We start from the raw sequence: 19,739 nt of genomic DNA, 5'->3' as shown, positions 1-19,739 counted from the left end.
CTGCAATGAAGAAAATACAGTTCAAAAGATGGGTTCAGACTTACCCCAAGTTTTCATTGAAATGTTTAAAAAAAAGACCCTTCTCTGTATCAAAAGAATTTTTAAAAAATACATCACAGATAAAATAAATCTCAGGAAATGTCAAGGTCCTGTTCAGAGACATACACTTGCAAATTAATATAAATTTTAAAGTTTGACAACAAAAATACTGTTTGGAACTACCTAGAATAGGCCAAGCTAAGTTCGTGTTCTGTTTTAGTGTATTACATTGAAATGAATCTCATTCTCACTATAATTTTTTTCTTCTTAACCTTAATCACCAGCTGCTGGTCAACTGAGATGGACATGAGAACTATATAAATGTCAGAGAAATATGTAAACCTCATTAATGTTTCCAAAAATTCATTTAGAGATAGAAAGAGGTCCAAATAGATGCCTGTCTAAATGCACTGCAATTATGTTACAATTATTTTTCCAAATACACAGATGCGTTCTGTCTTTTCTCAACTCATTACTGACTCAAACAATTTGCCCTTCTGGGATCAATTGTTTGCTAATAAATAATCGTTTACAGTCACAAAATGATATTAGGAGGTTTTCTTATTAGTTTTCCTTCTGTACCCTAATACGATGGAAAACTAGCTGATTCCCAGGAATCTAACCTTAACCTCGCTTTGTTTAACAGCCCAGGAAATGATGAACCATCTGCTTCAGAAAATAATGGACAGCCAAGAGGAAATACTGTTTAATTGTAGATTAACCTCCTCATGAAGCAGTCTGAAGCAGCTTTAGAATTAGCAACTATAACCAGCAAAAGAAACAAATGGCTCATGAGCGTTTTCCTCTACCATTTAAGATCCAGAAAGAATGCAAAGGGATTTTTATTACATTTACCTACAAACATTCATTTCCACAGTGGAAACAAAAAATCATCAAGGTCAAAACTGATTCTCAAAACTGCAGTCACTGCCCTCCAATTTTGTTTGCCCAAATACCTTTAATGCAGCAAACCATCAAACCATCTCATGCACTGAAGAAACTGTTTATTTAAAAAAAAAAAAATTCAAAAACCTCTTTTCCATTATTTTCAGGTTGTTATAATATTAAAATTAATATTTTCCCTGGTTTCTTTAATATTAACAAATCCACCATTGGGGAGCACAAATTGTTTTATTATCATCAACATGGCACTTAAGCAAATGAAATCTTGTCAAGTACATGGTGACTTGGGTTTTGTTTCTGCATCTGTCACTTGGCGAATGAAGATACCATCTTCAGGGTGTTCCGTGTCATCCATTTCATACATATATGATGATGTTATTGCAAGCATAGTCCCATCATTACTGAAGGCAAGTGATGCGATGCTCGTGGGGTACCGATGGAACTGGCACAGTCGCTTTTTGTTAAATGGATCGCAAATACTTCCAAAGCCATCAGAACTACTTGTGGCAAGTGTATTGTGGATATTGTGAAAAGAAATGGCATTGACTGGGTAAATCTACTGAATATTATTTTCTTTTAGTCTGTGACATTTGAAGGCATACTTCTTCTTCTGTACCTCAGGGTTTGGGTCCAAATACTCAACGGCCACTCGGCCTTCAATAGAACTTAATACATAAGCCTGCTTGTTTGGAAAGGCTCGTATGCAACGAGTCTGGTATTTCAGGCTGGACTCCCTGCGCTGCTACACGTAACCCATGTTCCGTAAGTCTCACACCAACACTGCGGCCTGCTGTTCTCACAATCAGCCGGTCTCCAGACACTGAGAGGGTATATACCTTTTCAGGCTGAGAGAAGGTCCCGGCATTACAAGGAGTTCTGGAATCCCACAATTAAACTGTCTGATCCCAATTTCCAGTGACCACCACATTCACTTCTGGACAGTATTCAACACATCTGATAGGGGCATCATGGGTCCCAACAAGATTTTCTTGATCAATGTTCAAATCATGCATTTTCAATTGATGATCTAGTCCTCCACTCCAGGCATGCATTGGATGGTAGAAGGCGCAGTCCAGGACGGCGCCGGTGCGCTGGTACTTGAGCCGCACGGAGTTGGCCGGCACACCGTAGAGGCGCACGGACGTGTCCCAGGAGGAGACAAGCAGGAACTGGGAGGTGTTGGGGCTAAACTTCACCGAGGAGATGCCATCCTCGGGTGGCTGGTTCAGCTTGAACTCGTTAGAACTGGTCGTCTTGGGCTCCCCTCAGAAGCAACGTTTCCACTACTTGCCGCTCTCTGCCGCCTCCGCCGCCTCCTTGCTTCCCTCAGAGCACTCTGAAGTTTTTCTTTCATCAGAGAGATGAGAGGCCATTGAGGTGGCAGTGGCGGACGAGAGGGCAGCAGCATTGATGGACATGGATGAGAGCAGGTGTGCATTCTACTAGGTCAATGCTAACTATAGAAAAAGTAATTGGGTGGGAGGAGGTACAGTATGGAGAAAGGAGGATGCATTCTAGGCAGTTATTCCCAGGTAGGTGAGAGAATATAGTACTTTGGAGTAGCGAAATAGTAGTGGAGAAGGAAAAAGTGGGTAAGTCGAGAAACTTACAGGAGGCGAAATCACCAGGATTTGATGTAATCTCTACTGAAAACAAACACCGTGCTTCTCACAGAATTAAAAAAAGCCATTGGCCAGGCCTTGCTAGGGCATGTGCAGTCAGCTGTTTTATCTACAATTGGAGGGAATTTGTGCTGATCAAATACTCATTTGTTGTTTCCATTTAGATCTAGAAAAAAGGATCTGAGCGACAAGCTTAGATGCATTGTCTGTGTCTCAGGAACAGAACAAAGCACACTGGCTGGGGCATGAGGAAGCCACACCCCAATCCTGCCTTTCAGGTGCCAATGGAGAACAACCCCTTCAGCCGAACCATGGTGCTTTACATCTCTCTCCAAACTCCCAGATCTCCTAAGCGGAGATGGTTGATTAAGGCTCTTATCTTTCACGTTCTAAAATCAATTTAATGTTGTTCAGAGCCAGCAATGTTAAAATATATTTGTATTTTGAAACAAAGTTAACGTAGAGAAATGAAAAATAAAATGTTGAGAATTTTACATTTAATTGCAGATATAATTATGTGTTCTGTATGTTACTTAGTTTTCTATCTTAAATAGTTTGAAGGTAAACACGTTTTTTACTTTTTTTTTTTTTTTTTTTTTTGAGACAGAGTCTTGCTCTGTCGCCAGGCTGGAGTGCAGTGGCGTGATCTCAGCTCACCACAACCTCTGCCTCCCGGGTCAAGTAATTCTCCTGCCTCAGTCCCCCGAGTAGCTGGGACTACAGGCGCGCGCCAGCACGCCCCGCTAATTTTTTTGTGTTTTAGTACAGATGGGATTTCACCATGTTGACCAGGATGGTCTCCATCTCCTGACCTCGTGATCCGCCTGTCTCGACCAACCTTCCAAAGCACTGGGATTACAGGCCTGAGCCAACGTGCCCGGCGTACTTAAAAAAAATTTTTTTTAATTGGGAATGTTCTCTACTAAAAAAAGTAACAGCATTCACCATTTTCCTCAATCTTGGATGTCAGATCTCTCTCTCCCGGTGAAACAGATTTTCTAATCTTTCCATCTGCTGTAAAACTTCAAACAAACAAACAAACAAACAAAAAACCAGATTGGGCAACAAAGTGAGACCTTGACTCTTAACACAAAAATGTTAAAAATTGGCCGGGCCTGGTGGTGCGTGCCTATAGTCCCAGCTACTCAGGAGGCTGAGGCGAGAGGATTGCTTGAGCCCAGGATTTCGAGGCTGCAGTGAGCTACGATTGCACCACTATACCCGAGCCTGGGCAACAGAGCAAGACCCTATCTCAAAAAAAGTTCTTCAGAAAAAATATATATACAAGTGTTTGCATAGAGAGTACCAAGATATGACAAGTTACTCAATTTTATAGCCTTCAAAAATCAATCACGCAGTAGAACTCTGTAGGTTTCCACTTAAGTGATATATAATACTGCCAAAAAAGAGAAATATTTATGGCAGTTTTTTAAAGTTTGCTTAAATCTGCTTTTTCCCCCACATTGAAAGTCATCCATTTTGTTCTATTTAATTAGAACATGATGGGCAAAACTGTTAACCTTTCCTCAGGTAATTGTTCATCAAAATCATCATGTCATTGTGCCATGTGACAAGTTTCATGTTTGATTAGAAAAATCCTTGGGCTAAAATTAATTTTTTGAGATAAATGTCACTGTGATCGTAATGATTGTACACCAGATTTGTTTGCTCTTCAAATTCAATATGCACCATGCATTCTCTACACATACTGACCTGTTTCATGTTATCCTATATGTTGTAGGAAGGCAAGGCCCAGCTGTGCTGTTGTATGTCAGGGAGCTTACAGAGCAGCTCTAAAGAGGGCAGTCATTTGGGCACTAATGGAATAGGAAACAGGAAATAGAGCCTTCGCTATCTCAGTGGACATACTTTAATGATACCTGTATTTTTTTTGTGACAAGGCAAGAAACAAGATGGTCAATAATCACTACAACAGAATATAATTATAGAATAATTTTACTTGTAGTGCATATTGTCGAAAATCTTATTCTAAAGGCCTTCTACAGATAATTAAGGTCATAGCAGCTGTTGACAAATAGCAAGGAAAAAGGAATGTTAGCTATTTTACTACGATGTAATGGATGCCTTAGAAACCTGGATGAAATAAGGATCTCTGAAACCAAGAAGGTACATTTCCGCACTCATTGTTAAAGGTGATGCGATTACTTTGGCAAGTTTCAAGGCTTTTTCTAAGGTAATAATGATATTGAGAGAGGTGACATATTTGATCAGTTACTAAATGCCACGTCTTCTTCTTAAGACTCTACACGCTTTGTCTTATTCATTCGTCACAACAAGTTTATGAGATAAGTCATATTATTAACCTCTTTTTAGGTAAGAAAATGGGGTACAGAAACAGTAAGGTGCAGAGTTAGTGCCAGATCCCAAAGATAAGGGAAGTAAATGGCATGTTTTCTATTAGTTGAACCAATTGCTTATAAATATGTTGTGAAATTGTGAAATATACACACGTTGTGAAAAAATCATCATGCAAATTTCAGCATTTTGTAAAAAGACGTCCTCTTGTTGATTATTATAGAAATCTATTCATGCATGTTTCATCACTGTTGTGCATCTCTGTGTGTGTAGGTGTGTGTGTGTGTGCATGTGCGTGTGGCTCTTGCTGAATTGCTTGACTCTGAGGAACTGCTTGCTCTTATATAACTTCACTACATAGGATTACACTTCTGACTACAGGTTTTGCAGTTTATATCACCCCAGTAGTCAGTGAGGAAAATATTCAAAAGAAACACATAGAAATATGTCCTTTAATTTGCCCCTATTCATTCACAAAGGAAATTAAATTGTCTTCCAAAACCTGAATGACAGACAACAGTTAAGAGGAAATAACACAGATTCAGGAACATTAGAGAATACTGAGTCACACGTTTAAACAACTAAGCATCATTCTTAAAAAGCATTATTGTGACCAACGTAGAAACCTGTATAAATAATTCTTTGCTTGCTTTACCAAGAGGTGTAATTGAAGTCAGAAGCTCTATAAATAAGAGTGCTTTTTTGTTCTGTGCCTTGAACTGCCTATTGTGGATACAACTGTATAAAACCACATGTGCTGTTTCCCACTTACCCTGTTAACAGATAGCTCTGTTTATTCTCATTAAGAAAAAAAAATCTATAGCTACATTCAAATGAACAAGTTGAACAAGTTTAAAAACTAAATTTTAACCATTGATATATCTTAACTGAATCCTAACCATTGATATATCTCCTCAAGAAGATGGATTGCCCTCTTATCTAAAGGGACTGGTTATATAATCTGTCTTAACCTCTTGGGTGAAGTGAAGGCCCTGCTCTCTTCATCTCACACTCTGACTGTAGGGTATTTCTTCCGTTTCTTTTGTGCTCCTTTGCTAAGCAATGCCAATCTAATAAAACTCATCTAAGTCAATACACTAACATTTCAAGATATTTTTAAAAAGCTTTCATTGTATGATCTACCAGTGAGGTGCACACATATTCACACTTAATGTGCTCTGTGAACACACAGATTTCTTTTTTTTTTTTTTTTTTTTTTTTTTAGACAGAGTCTCGCTCTGTAGCCCAGGCTGGAGTGCAGTGGCCGGATCTCGGCTCACTGCAAGCTCCGCCTCCCGGGTTTACGCCATTCTCCTGCCTCAGGCTCCTGAGTAGCTGGGACTACCGGCGCCCGCCCCCTCGCCCGGCTAGTTTTTTGTATTTTTTAGTAGAGATGGGGTTTCACCGTATTAACCAGGATGGTCTCGATCTCCTGACCTCGTGATCCGCCCGTCTCAGCCTCCCAAAGTGCTGGGATTACAGGCTTGAGCCACCGCTCCCGGCGTGAGAAACAGTATAGTGGAGTGATTAAGAAAAGGGCTCCGGAGGAAAACTTTCTGAGTGTGAATCCTGCAACTGGATTTGTAAACTTGGTCAAGCTTTTTAAATCGTTTGAGCCTCAGTTTTCTTACATTTAAACTTGCAAAACCAGTAAAGACAATACTAGATGATTTTAACCAACATGTTTCAAGCGTTTAAAATACGCCAGGCATTGTTCTAATCACTTACATTAAATCATTAGGTCCTCACTACGACCCTAAGGAGCAGGTACTACTATTATTATCCCATTTTAAATAAAGAAGCAGAGGCACAAAGAAGTTATTTACTCAAGGTTACACAAGATAACTGCCCTGTCTTTAGTTAAAATGTGGATATTTTGTTTATTGTAGAATTTATTTGGATTACTTTTGATTTTTAAATACAATATTAGAATGTTATTTATTTAATAGCTGAGTTTTTTGGTGCCCTGTTAAATTTTGTACCTGAAATAAATGCCTCCTTTGCTTCACCCTCGTCCCAGCTTTGAGTTGTTTATCAATAACAGTTATTGAGGGAATTAAATGAGGTAATGCATGTGGAATACTTAGCACTGCCAGGGCTCTATTAAATGGTAGCTGTCCTTATTATTCTTTTGTGTAAATAAATAAAAACAGGGCAATTTTTCTAAATAAACACACAATGAAAGTTTGAAGAATTTATAATTCTTGCCTCTCTCTTCATATAATAGAACTTTAAAAGTCTGCTTTTATATCTAAAATTACCAAAACTTTTATAATACTTCCTCCTTTTCCAAAACACTTTTATATATAATATATATTACATGTGTGCTATGTTATACACACACGAAGTTTCAGCTTTACAACAAAATTAGGAAGATAGGGAGAGTATCTATTATCTTCTTCTTAAAAGATGGAAAACAACAAACTCAGTGGGATTAAGTTGTTTGCTCACCCAGATAACTAGTCATGAAAAGTGTTACACTGTCTTTTCTACACCTTTAAGGGGAATTCTTAGTCATTGCATGAGGCAGACACTTTCCTGCCTCAAAATCTGCATAATGTTACGTCAGGAGTCTGATGTGCACAATTTCTGCCTGCTCGATCTTCTGTTCTTCTGCAGACAAAGTGATGAAGTGGGTAGGATAACCAGGGAAAATGCTCCTCATTGCTGAAAGCCTCCAACCCTTTGTTTTCTCCCTGAATGAGCCATAAACACTTGCTGCTTCTCTTGGGAGCCAAGGTGGGGGAGGGGTGGGGGGCAGGGAGTTGTGGTTAGCAACCAAATTAAGAATTTAAAATTCTTCTTTGTTGCTCTTATGTTTTCAAGGTTGTCTGAAAGAAACATGTATTTTCAGACAGTAGTGAATCCTGAGTTGATTAAAAAATTAAAAGAAACATGCAAGTGTTTTATAACTTATGAAATGACATTTTTTAAAAAACCCTCTGAGTCTTTAGTTTGTGAGTATTCAAACTACATTATCCTTCATGACTATACCTAGAATACTTAGAAAAATTATTATGATGACTTCATTTCCTGAAATAATTTAATTTTAAGGATATTTGTTTTCAGCCTGTGCTTTATGATTATCTTGTCCTTTCTCATTTCAGATTTTGATTATAGTTTCCTCATTACAGAATGACACTTAATCACAGTGTGAATGGTAATGCTCCTAATTTTCCAGAAATAATGCATAAGCTTATGACTTCTGAAATGATCTGCTCACACTTGTGCTCCTACAGGGGAAGGACAGCTTTGGTGCAAATATCTTTTGCAAGGAAAATGGAAACAACAAAGATACAATGTGTAGCGTCAATAAATGAGTCACGGTAAAATATTTTTCATGTTTCATCTGAAAAATAATTTTAATTCTACAGATACTCACCTTTTTTATTGTTCTAATGCTACAGGATAAACCCAGCCATTTAAGTATTTTAAATTGTGTTTCTTTAATCTCATTTTTTATTACTGTTTCACATGTTAAAGTCAAATCAAAACACCATGCTCGTGAAATCTGGAATTACAGTTAACAACTATGTAAAAACCAATGACTTTTATTATGTTGATATAGCAAAAATTCATTAAATTGGTTAGCTTTCATAGTTTAATGCTATCTAGTATTTGTGGAATACCTCTTTGGTTAGAAGTATCACCCAAAGGCTAACAAGGTTAACACTGGACCCAGACTGCCTGGATTTGGGTCTGGCAAGCTCTGTGACATTGGGTGAGCTATTTAATCTCTAAGTCTCAGTTTCAGCCTTTGTAAAATTGGATTAGTAATAATACATATCACATAGGATCTCTGAGTATCACAGAAGTTCATGAATTAAAAAGCAAACAAAACAATGCAGCAACCTCAATTCCTGCCTCCTCAGAAGAAAGAATTTGCCCGAGGGGCATATAGCAGAAGGAGAGACCGAGGCAAGTTTTAGAGCAGGAGTGAAAGTTTATTACAAAGTTTTAGAGTAGGAACAAAAGGAAGGAAAGTACACTTGGAAAAGGGCCAAGTGAGTACTTGAAAGACAAGTGCACTGTTTGAACCTTTGAATTGGGGTTTTATAAGTTGGCATGCTTCCCGGGTCTTGTGTTCCCTCTCCCCTGATTCTTCCCTTAGGGTGGGCTGTCTGCATGCACAGTGGCCTGCTAGCACTTGGGAGGGCAGCACGCACAGTGTGTTCACTGGAATTACATGCATGCTGACTTGAGACTTTCTTCCCTTACCAGTCAAATGTCCCTAAGAGATCAAATACCAGCTAAAATCTGCCATTTTGCCTTTTAATGCACATACTTGAGCCCACTCGCCCAACTCCTCAGATCTTATCAGGAAGCTGCTCGTTACCAGTTTCATGTGTTTCTGTTTATTGGAGACTACCTTTCCCTGGTGCTGGCTGTGACTAATCATTATTTTGGATAAATAGTTAACAACTGTCTGACCATCACCTAATGGTTGTCTCACATTCCTGGTGTGTCTGTGGTGGGTGGGGAGGAGAGGGCTCCTCATGCCTGACTAGCTACCTGCTATAACAGTCAGAACTGGATAAAATGTTTTGTGGTTACCACTATGAAGCCATAAGATAAATAGTGGTGTCCAATTTTGTACACAAGGAGAGCTCACACTCTCTGAAGTTTGTCTGCAGTAGGGAATAATAAACAAAGGTATGGCTTAGCTTATGATATGACCATCTATCATATCCTATAGACAAAGGCAATCAATATATGCTCATTTGCTCATTCATTTACATGTGCTTAATTCTGTATACTCTTCTCTCTATAAAAACAAAAGAAATAGCACGTACATGCATACACACACAGGAAAATATTGAAGGTAATTCTCATGTACTTTGGAAATATTAGCTTGGACAACACAGATAAAGCTTGAGGTAGGCCTCATGTGAAGGGTAGGTCTTGAATTGCAGAAGAAAGAAAAAGTTTCTATAAGTAGGAAAATAACTTTCATAAGGCAAGCTAAGAGGATCATCTTACTACATTTCTAGTTTAGTATGGGTCTTCATCAGACTTTATGAGGATAGGGACCAGCCCATTCTTTTTAAACAAGATATCTTCTGCATTTAACATGGTGATTAGCATGGCAGGTATTCAACAAATGTTTATTAAATAAATAAGGGAGAATGAGAAGTGTGTACAAACCAGTGGCAGTACAGGCCACTGGTTTTTTTTTTTTAAGTTAAACCATGGGCAGGATGGAATAGAGCTAGGGAAGGGGGGTGTATAGTTGGGGTTCTCCAGAGAAACAGAATCAATAGCATACATGCATATATAAAAAGATAAAATGAGAATATTACAACAAATTTGATTAAAAAATGTTTAGATGAAATGAACAATTTCCTAGCAAGGACTTACCAAACCAACATGAAGCATTGTATAATTATAAATTAGTTCATCATTTTTAAAATTCCCACAAATCAGGGACAAAACTAGCTTTGTGGGCTCTTGTACACATCTTTGAAGATCCTGTGTAAGAAAGAAAAAAATACATATGTGTACCAATACAATATTACACATGAAAATGAGTATTTCTTTGAATGAGAAAATAAGTCATAATAGAATATTGAATGAATATGTTAGTAGTGTCAAATATCCAAGTATCATGACACCAAATATGTTACTGGTGGAAGGTGTCTGAATTACAGGTGGTGAATTCATATGGGTCTGCAGCAACCTCAATCTTTGCCTCTTCAGAAGAAAGAATTCGACTGAGGGGCATAAGACAGAAAAGGAGATGAAGGCAAGTTTCAGATCAGGAGTGGAAGTTTATTTAAAAGGCTTTAGAACAGGAAAAAAAGGAAAGGAAAGTATGGTTGGAAGAGACCCAAATGGGCACTGAGGTCAAATGCAGTATTTAACCATGATCGTAGGAATTTATAGGTTGGCTCGTTTTCACATGATTCTTCCCTTAGCATGGGCTGCCCACATGTGCAGTGCCCTCCTTAGCCTTGGGAGGCAAGCAGGTACAGTGTCTTTAACAAATCCCATTTATGCCTAGTGTTCCATTACTGGAACGCTAAGGATGTGGGAATTATTTATATTCTACTGCTCAAGGTCATTGCCAAGGTCTGATTGCAAAAATTCAAACAATTGTAACCTCAGGCATAAAAGGGTTAGGAAGTTGTATGTATGCCCGTCTGAGGCTATTCTCCTTTTCTGGTGTGTGCCTTTGGAAGATCACACTCCGCCATTTTGTCTCTTAATGTGCATGCCTGGGAAGTTGCTTCCCCCTGGTGCCTACATTCAATTAACACTTTTGCAACAGGTGTGGAGCATCAGGAAACGGCCTCTCCCTGGCACCAGATGCCAATTTATCACTTTTAGAGAGGCAATGTGGTAATTGCCAAAACGGCACCTGATACTCCTAGTGGATGGGAAAGAGTCCTCTCCTACCCTGTTCATGCCTAACTGCTTGTAACAAATATATATATTTGCTGTGTGTGTGTGTGTATATATATTTATGTGTATATATATTTGTTATGTGCATATATATTTATGTGTGTGTGTATATATATATACTTGTTACAGGTAGTTAGGGATGAACAGGGAAGGATATAGGTAATGAGTGATATAAGTAGTAAGTCTTTGGGGGAGTCATTTCTGGTTTGGCACAAATTCAAGCATGGCTTTGACAAGATGTCAGCATACGTGTGAAATGAAAACATTAAAAGAAGTTTCCCAGGATGATGGGGATGGCTCTAGAGTGTTTGGGAAGAATAATGCTTTCATTTCTTGAGTGTTGCCTTGTGTTACGTACTGACATATATATAATCACTGATTTTCCCAGTGGCCCCTGAACAGACTTTATCCTTGTGAATTATCCATTTCACAGCTGATGAAACTGGCAATGACAGTGGGTATATAGTTTGCCCATAAGCATGAAGCTAGCAAGTTGGAGGTTGTTGATTAAAGCTGGGTTGCATCTGCTTTCAGAATTCATGTTTTTCTCTTTCTGGCCCATCACTTAACCTGCCGTATGAGTTTTGGCAAGCCACTTACCACCATTGTTGGTTTGTTCTTCAGTTAAAAAACAAAACAAAAAAACATTGTGGATATATTTTCAGGCTGGGCGCGGTGGCCTACGCCTGTAATCCCAGCACTTTGGGAGTCCAAGGTGGGTGGATCACCTGAGGTCAGCAATTCAAGACCAGCATGGCCAACATACTGAAACCCTGTCTCTACTAAAAATACAAAAATTAGCCAGGCGTGGTGGTGCATGCTTTTAATCCCAGGTACTCCGGAGACTGAGACAGGAGAATTGCTTGAACCCAGGAGGTGGAGGTTGCAGTGAGCTGAGATTCATAAGTCATTATTTAAATGTTACATAAATTAAGATTTTCAAATTTGAGAGATACCTCTATCAAGTTTCTTTCATATGTAAACTATAAAATGTCAGGGTATTATCAAGTGTATTCCTGACAGGAGAGGAGACTTATTTTGACTATTCACTGAGAAGAACCAAATCCTCTGCTGACAATCTATTCATCTATATAATGGAAGAATTTTCCACATATTAATTTTGAATTCTGTATTTTGTCACCATTTGACGCTGAGTGCAATAGGATAAGACTACAATGCAAGACAACCTCTGGTCCTATACTTTTGTGTGAGGACACTAGGTAAAATAGCATGATAATAAATTCACTTCTGTCAAAAAGAATATTCTAGGTCATGAACGCTTCATCAGTAAATTTTTCCAAACAAGGAATAAGTAGTGTCAATCTCTCACAAAGCCTTCAACAAATAGAGAAAGAGAGAATAATTACTAACTACTTTTAAGAAACTATTAAAATTTCAATACAGGCCAGGCACGGTGGCTCACGCCTGTAATCCCAACGTTTTGGGAGGCAGAGGCAGGTGGATCACGAGGTCAAAACATCGAGACCATCCTGGCTAACACTGTGAAACCCTGTCTCTACTAAAAATACAAAAAATTAGCTGGGCGTGGTGTTGGGCGCCTGTAGTTCCAGCTACTCAGGAAGCTGAGGCAGGAGAATGGCCTGAACACGGGAGGCGGAGCTTGCAGTGAGCCGAGATTGCACCACTGCACTCCAGCCTGGGCGACAGAGCGAGACTCTGTCTCAAAACAAACAAACAAACAAACAAAAAATTCAATACTGACAGCTAACAAAGACATTACAAGAAAGAAAAATGACAAGAAATCGCTCATAATCATAAATGTAACAATATAAAACCAAGTATTAGCAAACCAAATCTAGTTATATATAAAAGGAATAATACTTCATGACCAAGTTGGGTTTATTCCAGCATTTCTAGGTCTCAAATTTATCTTTGAACTCAATCAATGTAACTTAATACATTAACAGAATAGAGGAAAATAATCACATGATAATCTCGATAGGTGCGTAACTGCTTTTGTTAAAACATAACACTTACTCATAATAAAGAATGATTAGCTGAGAAACCTATCAGAAGACTTCCTTAACTTGGTGAAGATATCTGTAAAAATCTTTCAGCAAACTAAATGGTGAGAAGAGGAATCAGATGAGAATGCCCAGTAGTCAACATTGTAAGGTCCTAGGCTGTGTAATAAGGCAAGAGGAAGAAATAAAGGATATGAAATTTAAAGAGAATAAACTTTTTTTATCAAAATGACCCATTTGTATACACAGAAAACACAAGCACATCTACCTACAGATCAAAGGATTAATAAAGGAATACAGCAAGTTTGCTGGATATAAGCTCTTTCTATAAAAGCAACTGTATTTTTACATAACAAAGATCAATTAGACATTAAAAATTTAAAAATTACAAATGCAAAAATAAAATCCCATAAATACGTATGAATTAAAGATGTGTGAAGCTTCTACAAAGAAACCTATAACACATGATTAAGAAGTTAAAGAAGTCAGAATAAACAAAGAAATATACCACATTCATGGATTAGAAGACTCAATATTATGAAGGTTTGATTCCTCTCAAATTAATCTATAAACTCAATGCAATCTCATTAGCAAATCTCAGCATGTCCTTTTTAGTAGTAATTGACATGTGGACTCTAAAATGTATAGAAATACACTTGGTCTCAAAAAAAAAAAAAAAAGTAAAAGGTAAAACATAAAAACTTCTAGGAAATAATGTAAGAAAATATCTCCCTGACCTTGGAGTAGCCAAAAATTCTCTAAATGAGGCCTCAAAAAATACTACACAAAAAATGAAATCCGGGCCGCTTTCATTGCCATGTGACTCACATGGCTACACAGGGCTTCATGCTTGGTTTAATGTTCTATTTTTACTAATCTTGAAATTTTTACTAATTTTTGAATATAGGATCCTACATTTTGATTTTGTCCTAAGCCCTGCAAATTATGTAGCTGGTCCTGTACAGAATAAATTGTCCTACATTAAAATTAGGAACGTACATTCATCAAACAACCTTATTAAGAGAGTAAAAAGACATAGAAAGTGGGAGAATAAATTTTTAATACATCTAACCTCAAGACTAGTATCCAGAATAAAGAATTTTTACAAATCATTAAGAAAAAGTACAATCCAATTAAAAATGGGGAAAAGGATGAAACAATTCTATCATAAAAGAAGATAGCTACATGTCTAATAAAGAAATAGCAAAGTGCACAATTTCATTAGTCATCAAAAAAATGCAGAATAAAACAACTGTAGGAAATATCCATAGAAATGCCTTCCAGAATGATTAAAAAGTTTAAATTCTGATATCGAGTGTTGACAGTAATGTAGAACAGTAGGAACTGTCATACTTCTGATACTATAACAGACACGTCTCATCATTTTGAGAGGTGATTTAGACCCTGGCAGAGTTGTGGTTAAATTTGTGATAATTATACAAAATGACAAGCAAATGAATAAACTACACAATTCCAGTGAAAATTAAAACTTGTGGAGGAAAGAAAAATTATTCTAGATGGTAGATGGCTCAATTGTAAGTAGCATTTGCATGTTTATAACAAAATATTCATAATAATTTAAATACTAATATTGATCTAGTTAAATTAAGACAAACATTTTATCACAACAGAGGTGGAACAGGGTGAAGATATAAAATAAAAGTATATCCTTATATTCCTAGTGGGACGCCAATAGAAAATCCCAAAACTAAAAAAATAGTAAGTAGCAATATAAGCAAATTATTTAGTCATATGGAGATAAAGAGTAAAAGAACTAAAAAACTGAGTTGAAAGTTATTTCCTCAAGTAGAAGAATGGGAACTATCTATTTTGATAAACACATTATAAAATCAACCTTTTAAATTAAATGCCAGAAGATCTTAGGTATAAAAGAAAGAAAATAAAAAAAGAACTAAATAAAAAAATTTTTTTTGGTTTTGTTTTGAGACAGAGTTTCGCTTTTGCTGCCCAGGCTGGAGTGCAATGACGCGATCTCGGCTCACCGCGGTCTCCACCTCCTGGTTTCAAGTGATTCTCCTGCCTCAGCCTCCAGAGTAGCTGGGATTACAAGCATGCGCCACCACGCCAGGCTAATTTTGTATTTTTGGTAGAGAAGGGGTTTCTCCATGTTGGTCAGGCTGGTCAATAAACGAATTTTTAAAAGAAAGAAAATAGTTAAGAAAAAAGAGAGAGTAAATGAAAGAAGGAAGCTGGGAACTAATTTTCAAGTCTCCAATAAAGGGATTTCCAATAATAATGGATATCTGGACCTTTCCGGTAAAGTCAGAGTCTCACCGTGACCCTCCTCCTGCTCTTGTAGTCATTGCCTGACTAGCTGGGTAAAGATGAGTAAGTTAACTCCCGTGTCTCAGTTTTCTCATTAGTTAAATGGGCCAATAGTAGAATCTACCTCATCTACTAAAGCGAAGTTATCACAAAGCTAACACAGTGGCTTTAAAGTTTTGTAAATTTGCAAAGGTAAAATACTTAAAGCACCGTTGACAACCAAAGTCACAACAAAGCATAAACCTTACAATGCTTGGCTGGGCCCAGTGGCTCATACCTGTGATACCAACACTTTGGGAGGCTGAGACAGGAAGATAGTTTGAGCCCAGTAGTTTGAGACCAGCCTGGGCAACAAGTAAGACCTCATCTGTATTTACAATTTTTTAAAATTAGCTGAGTATGGTGGTGCTTGCCTGTAGTCCGGACTACTCGAAGGCTGAGATGGGAGGATCGCTTATGCCCAGGAGTTTGAGGCTGCGGTGAGCCGAGCTTGTTCCACTGCACTCCAGCCTGGGTGACAGAGTGAGACCCTGTCTCAAAAACAAAACCCAAACAAACACACAAAGAAACAAAAACTTGCAATGCTCCAGTTATTTATCCATAATACCTTCCTCATAAAAAATCAGGAAAGGGATATTAGTTTGGGGAAATAGCTTCTCTGAAGTCCAGAAAATCTTGATGAAATGACTCTGCCACCCATGAAATTTCATCTCCTCACTGAGAGTACTCTCGCCACTCAGATACATTTTCTGTCATGTAACCAGTGCTGTGTACACAGTGAGGGTCTGGATATCATTTGCTGTCTTTCCTGCTGACCACTTCTTTCTTTAGCTGCACTTTCTTTAAATGCAGTGAAAGTCTGCATCTGGTCAAAGACTCATTGTGTCTTTAGGCCTGTGAGGCACTTTTCTTCTCCTATTATGTGCTGATTTAATCAGGTCATTTCTCAGAACTTTCCTGACCCCCGCTGGCACAGCCCACAAAGGTCTGCAGAATTTTCTACTTCTATAAATCCTCAAGCATTCAGCCAGCACCTGTGAGGGCAATCCCTCACAAAATACAGCTTTTCTCAACTCAGACCTCATTTTAATATAGAGGATATGTGTGCTTGAAACCCTGGAGGTTATTTTCATTGCAGTTAGAAAGTTTGTTATCAAATCCTATTTATAATGTTTTTGAACAGTGGCCTCATGTTGAACATAACAATGATGAAGAAATGCAAAGCAGCCTCCATAGGTGGTGGCAGAAGGATGAGGACCTAGCAAAGGCATGGAGAGTTAAGTGGACTAATTATGCAATCGGTGCAACAGAGACAAAGGATCTGCGGCATGGCTCCACCCCTGCATCCAAGACAAGGATCTCCTGCTGAAAGAACCTCTGGACTGGCCTCTGGGGCTCTTTTGGCACCAGACCATTGTTCTCTGCTTCCCCACTTATTGTTTCTGTAACACACAGATTGGTTTAAAGCTTTTAAATATCTATTAAATTATCTCTATACCCCAGTTGAAACAAATTCTATGGTTAATTTCTTACATACTATTAAAAATTTTTTTTTTTGGCCTTACTCCTCTCTCAGAGATTACTCATTCATGCTAATGCTTTTGGTCAACAAATGTGTGCTCCATTTTTCACACTATTCTCCATCTTCTAGATTACAATTTTGCCCTATTTTTAGTCTTTGAGGTTATAGGCCCATGAGTTCTAAATGCTAGCAAGGCATTAATATGGACTCCATTGATCCACTGCTAAGAGGAGTGAAAGAAACCTCTTGTATTAGATAATCTCAGAAAGTCTGAAGAGGGCAACTGTTACTAGTAATTAGCACCTTTTCAATACAGCATAGAAAATGAGATGGTGGATGAGAGAAATATTGGGAGAAAGTGGTTGCATTAGTGTTCTGTTGCAGCATAAAAAGTTACCACAAACTCAGTGGCTTCAAATGACACAAATATATCATCTAACAGTTTCTGTAGGTTGGAAGTTCAGGAAGGGCAGGGCTGGGCTCTCTGGTCCGGGGCTGATCTGGCTTCAATGAAGGTGTCAACAGGGGTGTGGTTTTCAAATGGAGCACTTTCAAGCTCACTGGTTGTTGGAAAAGTTCATTTTTTTCTCAGTATCAGACGTGCACTCACCATTTTTTGCTGGCTTTTACCCAGAGGCCATTCCAGGCTTCTAGAAGATGCCAGAGGTCCTTGCCTCTGGCCCCCATAGGCCTCCACATGCATGGAGGTTGACATTTTTCCAGGCCGGCCTGAGTATATCTCTCTGATCTCTTCTACTCTGGCCATCCAGAAAAACTCTGCATTTAAAGGTCTCATTGCAGGTCAGGCTCTCCCAGGACAGTCTCCTTTTCTTAAGATCAGTTGATTTGGCATCTTAATTACATCCAAGAAATCCCTTCACTTCAGCATGTGAATTGGTGTTTAATTGAATAATTGGGAGAAGGTGTGAGTACACCAGTGTCCCTAAATCTTGGGAATGTTTTAGGATTCTGCCCACCAAAATGGTCTGGGGAGAAATGAAGAAAACTTTTTTATGCTGAATATCCAGTGCACGGCGAATGAGCTGCTTGTGTCTAGTAACTGTAAGTGATGAAGTCATGGCCTAGGTGCAGATGGCCTCTCTGCAGAGATTCCTGGGTTAAAAGAGCCCCCCTTCATCAACCTCCCCTACTTCCTTTCCACTGATGGCAAGTTTTACAAAGAAACCCATCCTACACTGAACACAGGGGTTCTTTAAGACTTCCGGACTTGATATGCAATCTACAGATCTGTTAGTTGACTCGCTTTTTAAAAATTAACTTTATTATTGAAGTATGACATTCATATAAAAAGTGACCTAATCATAAGTGTTCAGCTCAACAAATGATCACAGAGTCAACACGCCCACATAACCACACCCATCTCAAGCAATAGAAGCAGCCCAAAGGCTCCCTTAATGTCCCCCCTCAGGCTTTATATCCTCCTACTTCTCTTAAATTAAACATTACTCTGACTTTTGATACCATAGGATTAGGTTTTCCTCTTTTGTGAAGTTTTTTATAACTGGAAACTTATAAATAACCTTTTCGTCAGACGTCTTACATTCAATATTGTGTTTGTGAGTTTCCATTGGAAGAACATGCCACAATTTATTTGGCCATTCTATTGTTGATGAACCTTTGCACTGTTTCCAGTTTTTGACTTTTACAAATAATTCTGTGAACATCTTTGAACCTGTATTTTGGTGGGCCGTGCACACCTGCCTGTTGCGCATATTCCTAGGAGTGGAAATGGCAGGTTATAGAGAAGGCGTGAGTTCTACTAAAACATTTACTGCCAACGAGTACCTCCACCCTTAACTGTGGTTAATGTTCCAGTTTGGAGACTGTTTTACCCTCTATGCAGAGTAAATTTCCAATCTGCTACCGGAGTGGGAAGGCTCAGCCATCCAGCTAGTGGAGTGAGTGAGGAAAGGGGTCTGGGGATTGAGCAGCCTCTTATAGTTTCAACTCATTCTCCCTATTTTAGCCAGCCCATCTCTACTCACAACCCCCTTCAAGAGTTACGTGGTGCTGTCAGCTTCAGAACTTTGGTCTTTCATGGCACAAACTGGATTGCTTTTCAGCTTTCCTTACCACTAGTTTTGGATTCACTTTCCACAGGCCTGCTGTCTTTTTCTTCTCTTTTTTCCTTTCCCTCCCCTCCCCCTCCCTCCCCTTCCCCTCTCCCTCCCCTTCCCCTCCCCACCTCCCCTCCCCTCCCCTTTCCCTCCCCTTCCCTTCCCTTCCTTCCCCTTCCCCTTCTCTTTCCCCTTCCCCTGCCTTTCCCTTTCCCCTGCCTTTCTCCTTCCCCTTCTCCTTCCCCTTCCCTTCCCCTTCCCTTTCCATTCCCTTCTTTTCCTTTTTTGGAGATAAAGTCTCACTCTGTTGCCCAGGCTGGAGTGTAGCAGTGTGATCTCAGCTCACTGCAAGCTCAACCTCCTGGGCTCAAGAAATCCTCCCACTTCCGTCTCCCGGGTAGAGATGAAATTTTGCCATGTTGCCCAGACTGGTCTCAAAGTTCTGAGTACAAGCAATCTGCTTGATTCAGTCTCCCAAAGTGCTGGGATTCCAGGTGTGAGCCATTACACCTAGGGCTGCTTTTTTCATCTCCTGTTTTCAAGATTTTTGATGCTGCCATGCCCTCTCCCATTTTTTTGCCCCTAT

The 19,739-nt window shown here is 38.8% G+C and overlaps 1 pseudogene; it reads right to left on the bottom strand.

Annotated features, from left to right (window-relative positions):
* Positions 1 to 217: 217 nt before the first annotated feature.
* LOC139355577 (mitotic checkpoint protein BUB3 pseudogene) lies at positions 218 to 17,778 on the bottom strand (annotated as a pseudogene).
* Between the last annotated feature and the right edge of the window lie 1,961 nt (positions 17,779 to 19,739).

The sequence above is a fragment of the Macaca nemestrina genome, chromosome 8, assembly GCF_043159975.1.
Source record: "Macaca nemestrina isolate mMacNem1 chromosome 8, mMacNem.hap1, whole genome shotgun sequence".
Taxonomy (NCBI): Eukaryota; Metazoa; Chordata; class Mammalia; order Primates; family Cercopithecidae; genus Macaca; species Macaca nemestrina.
Note: the sequence above shows the minus strand (reverse complement) of the source record. Positions and strands in the feature narration are given on the sequence as shown.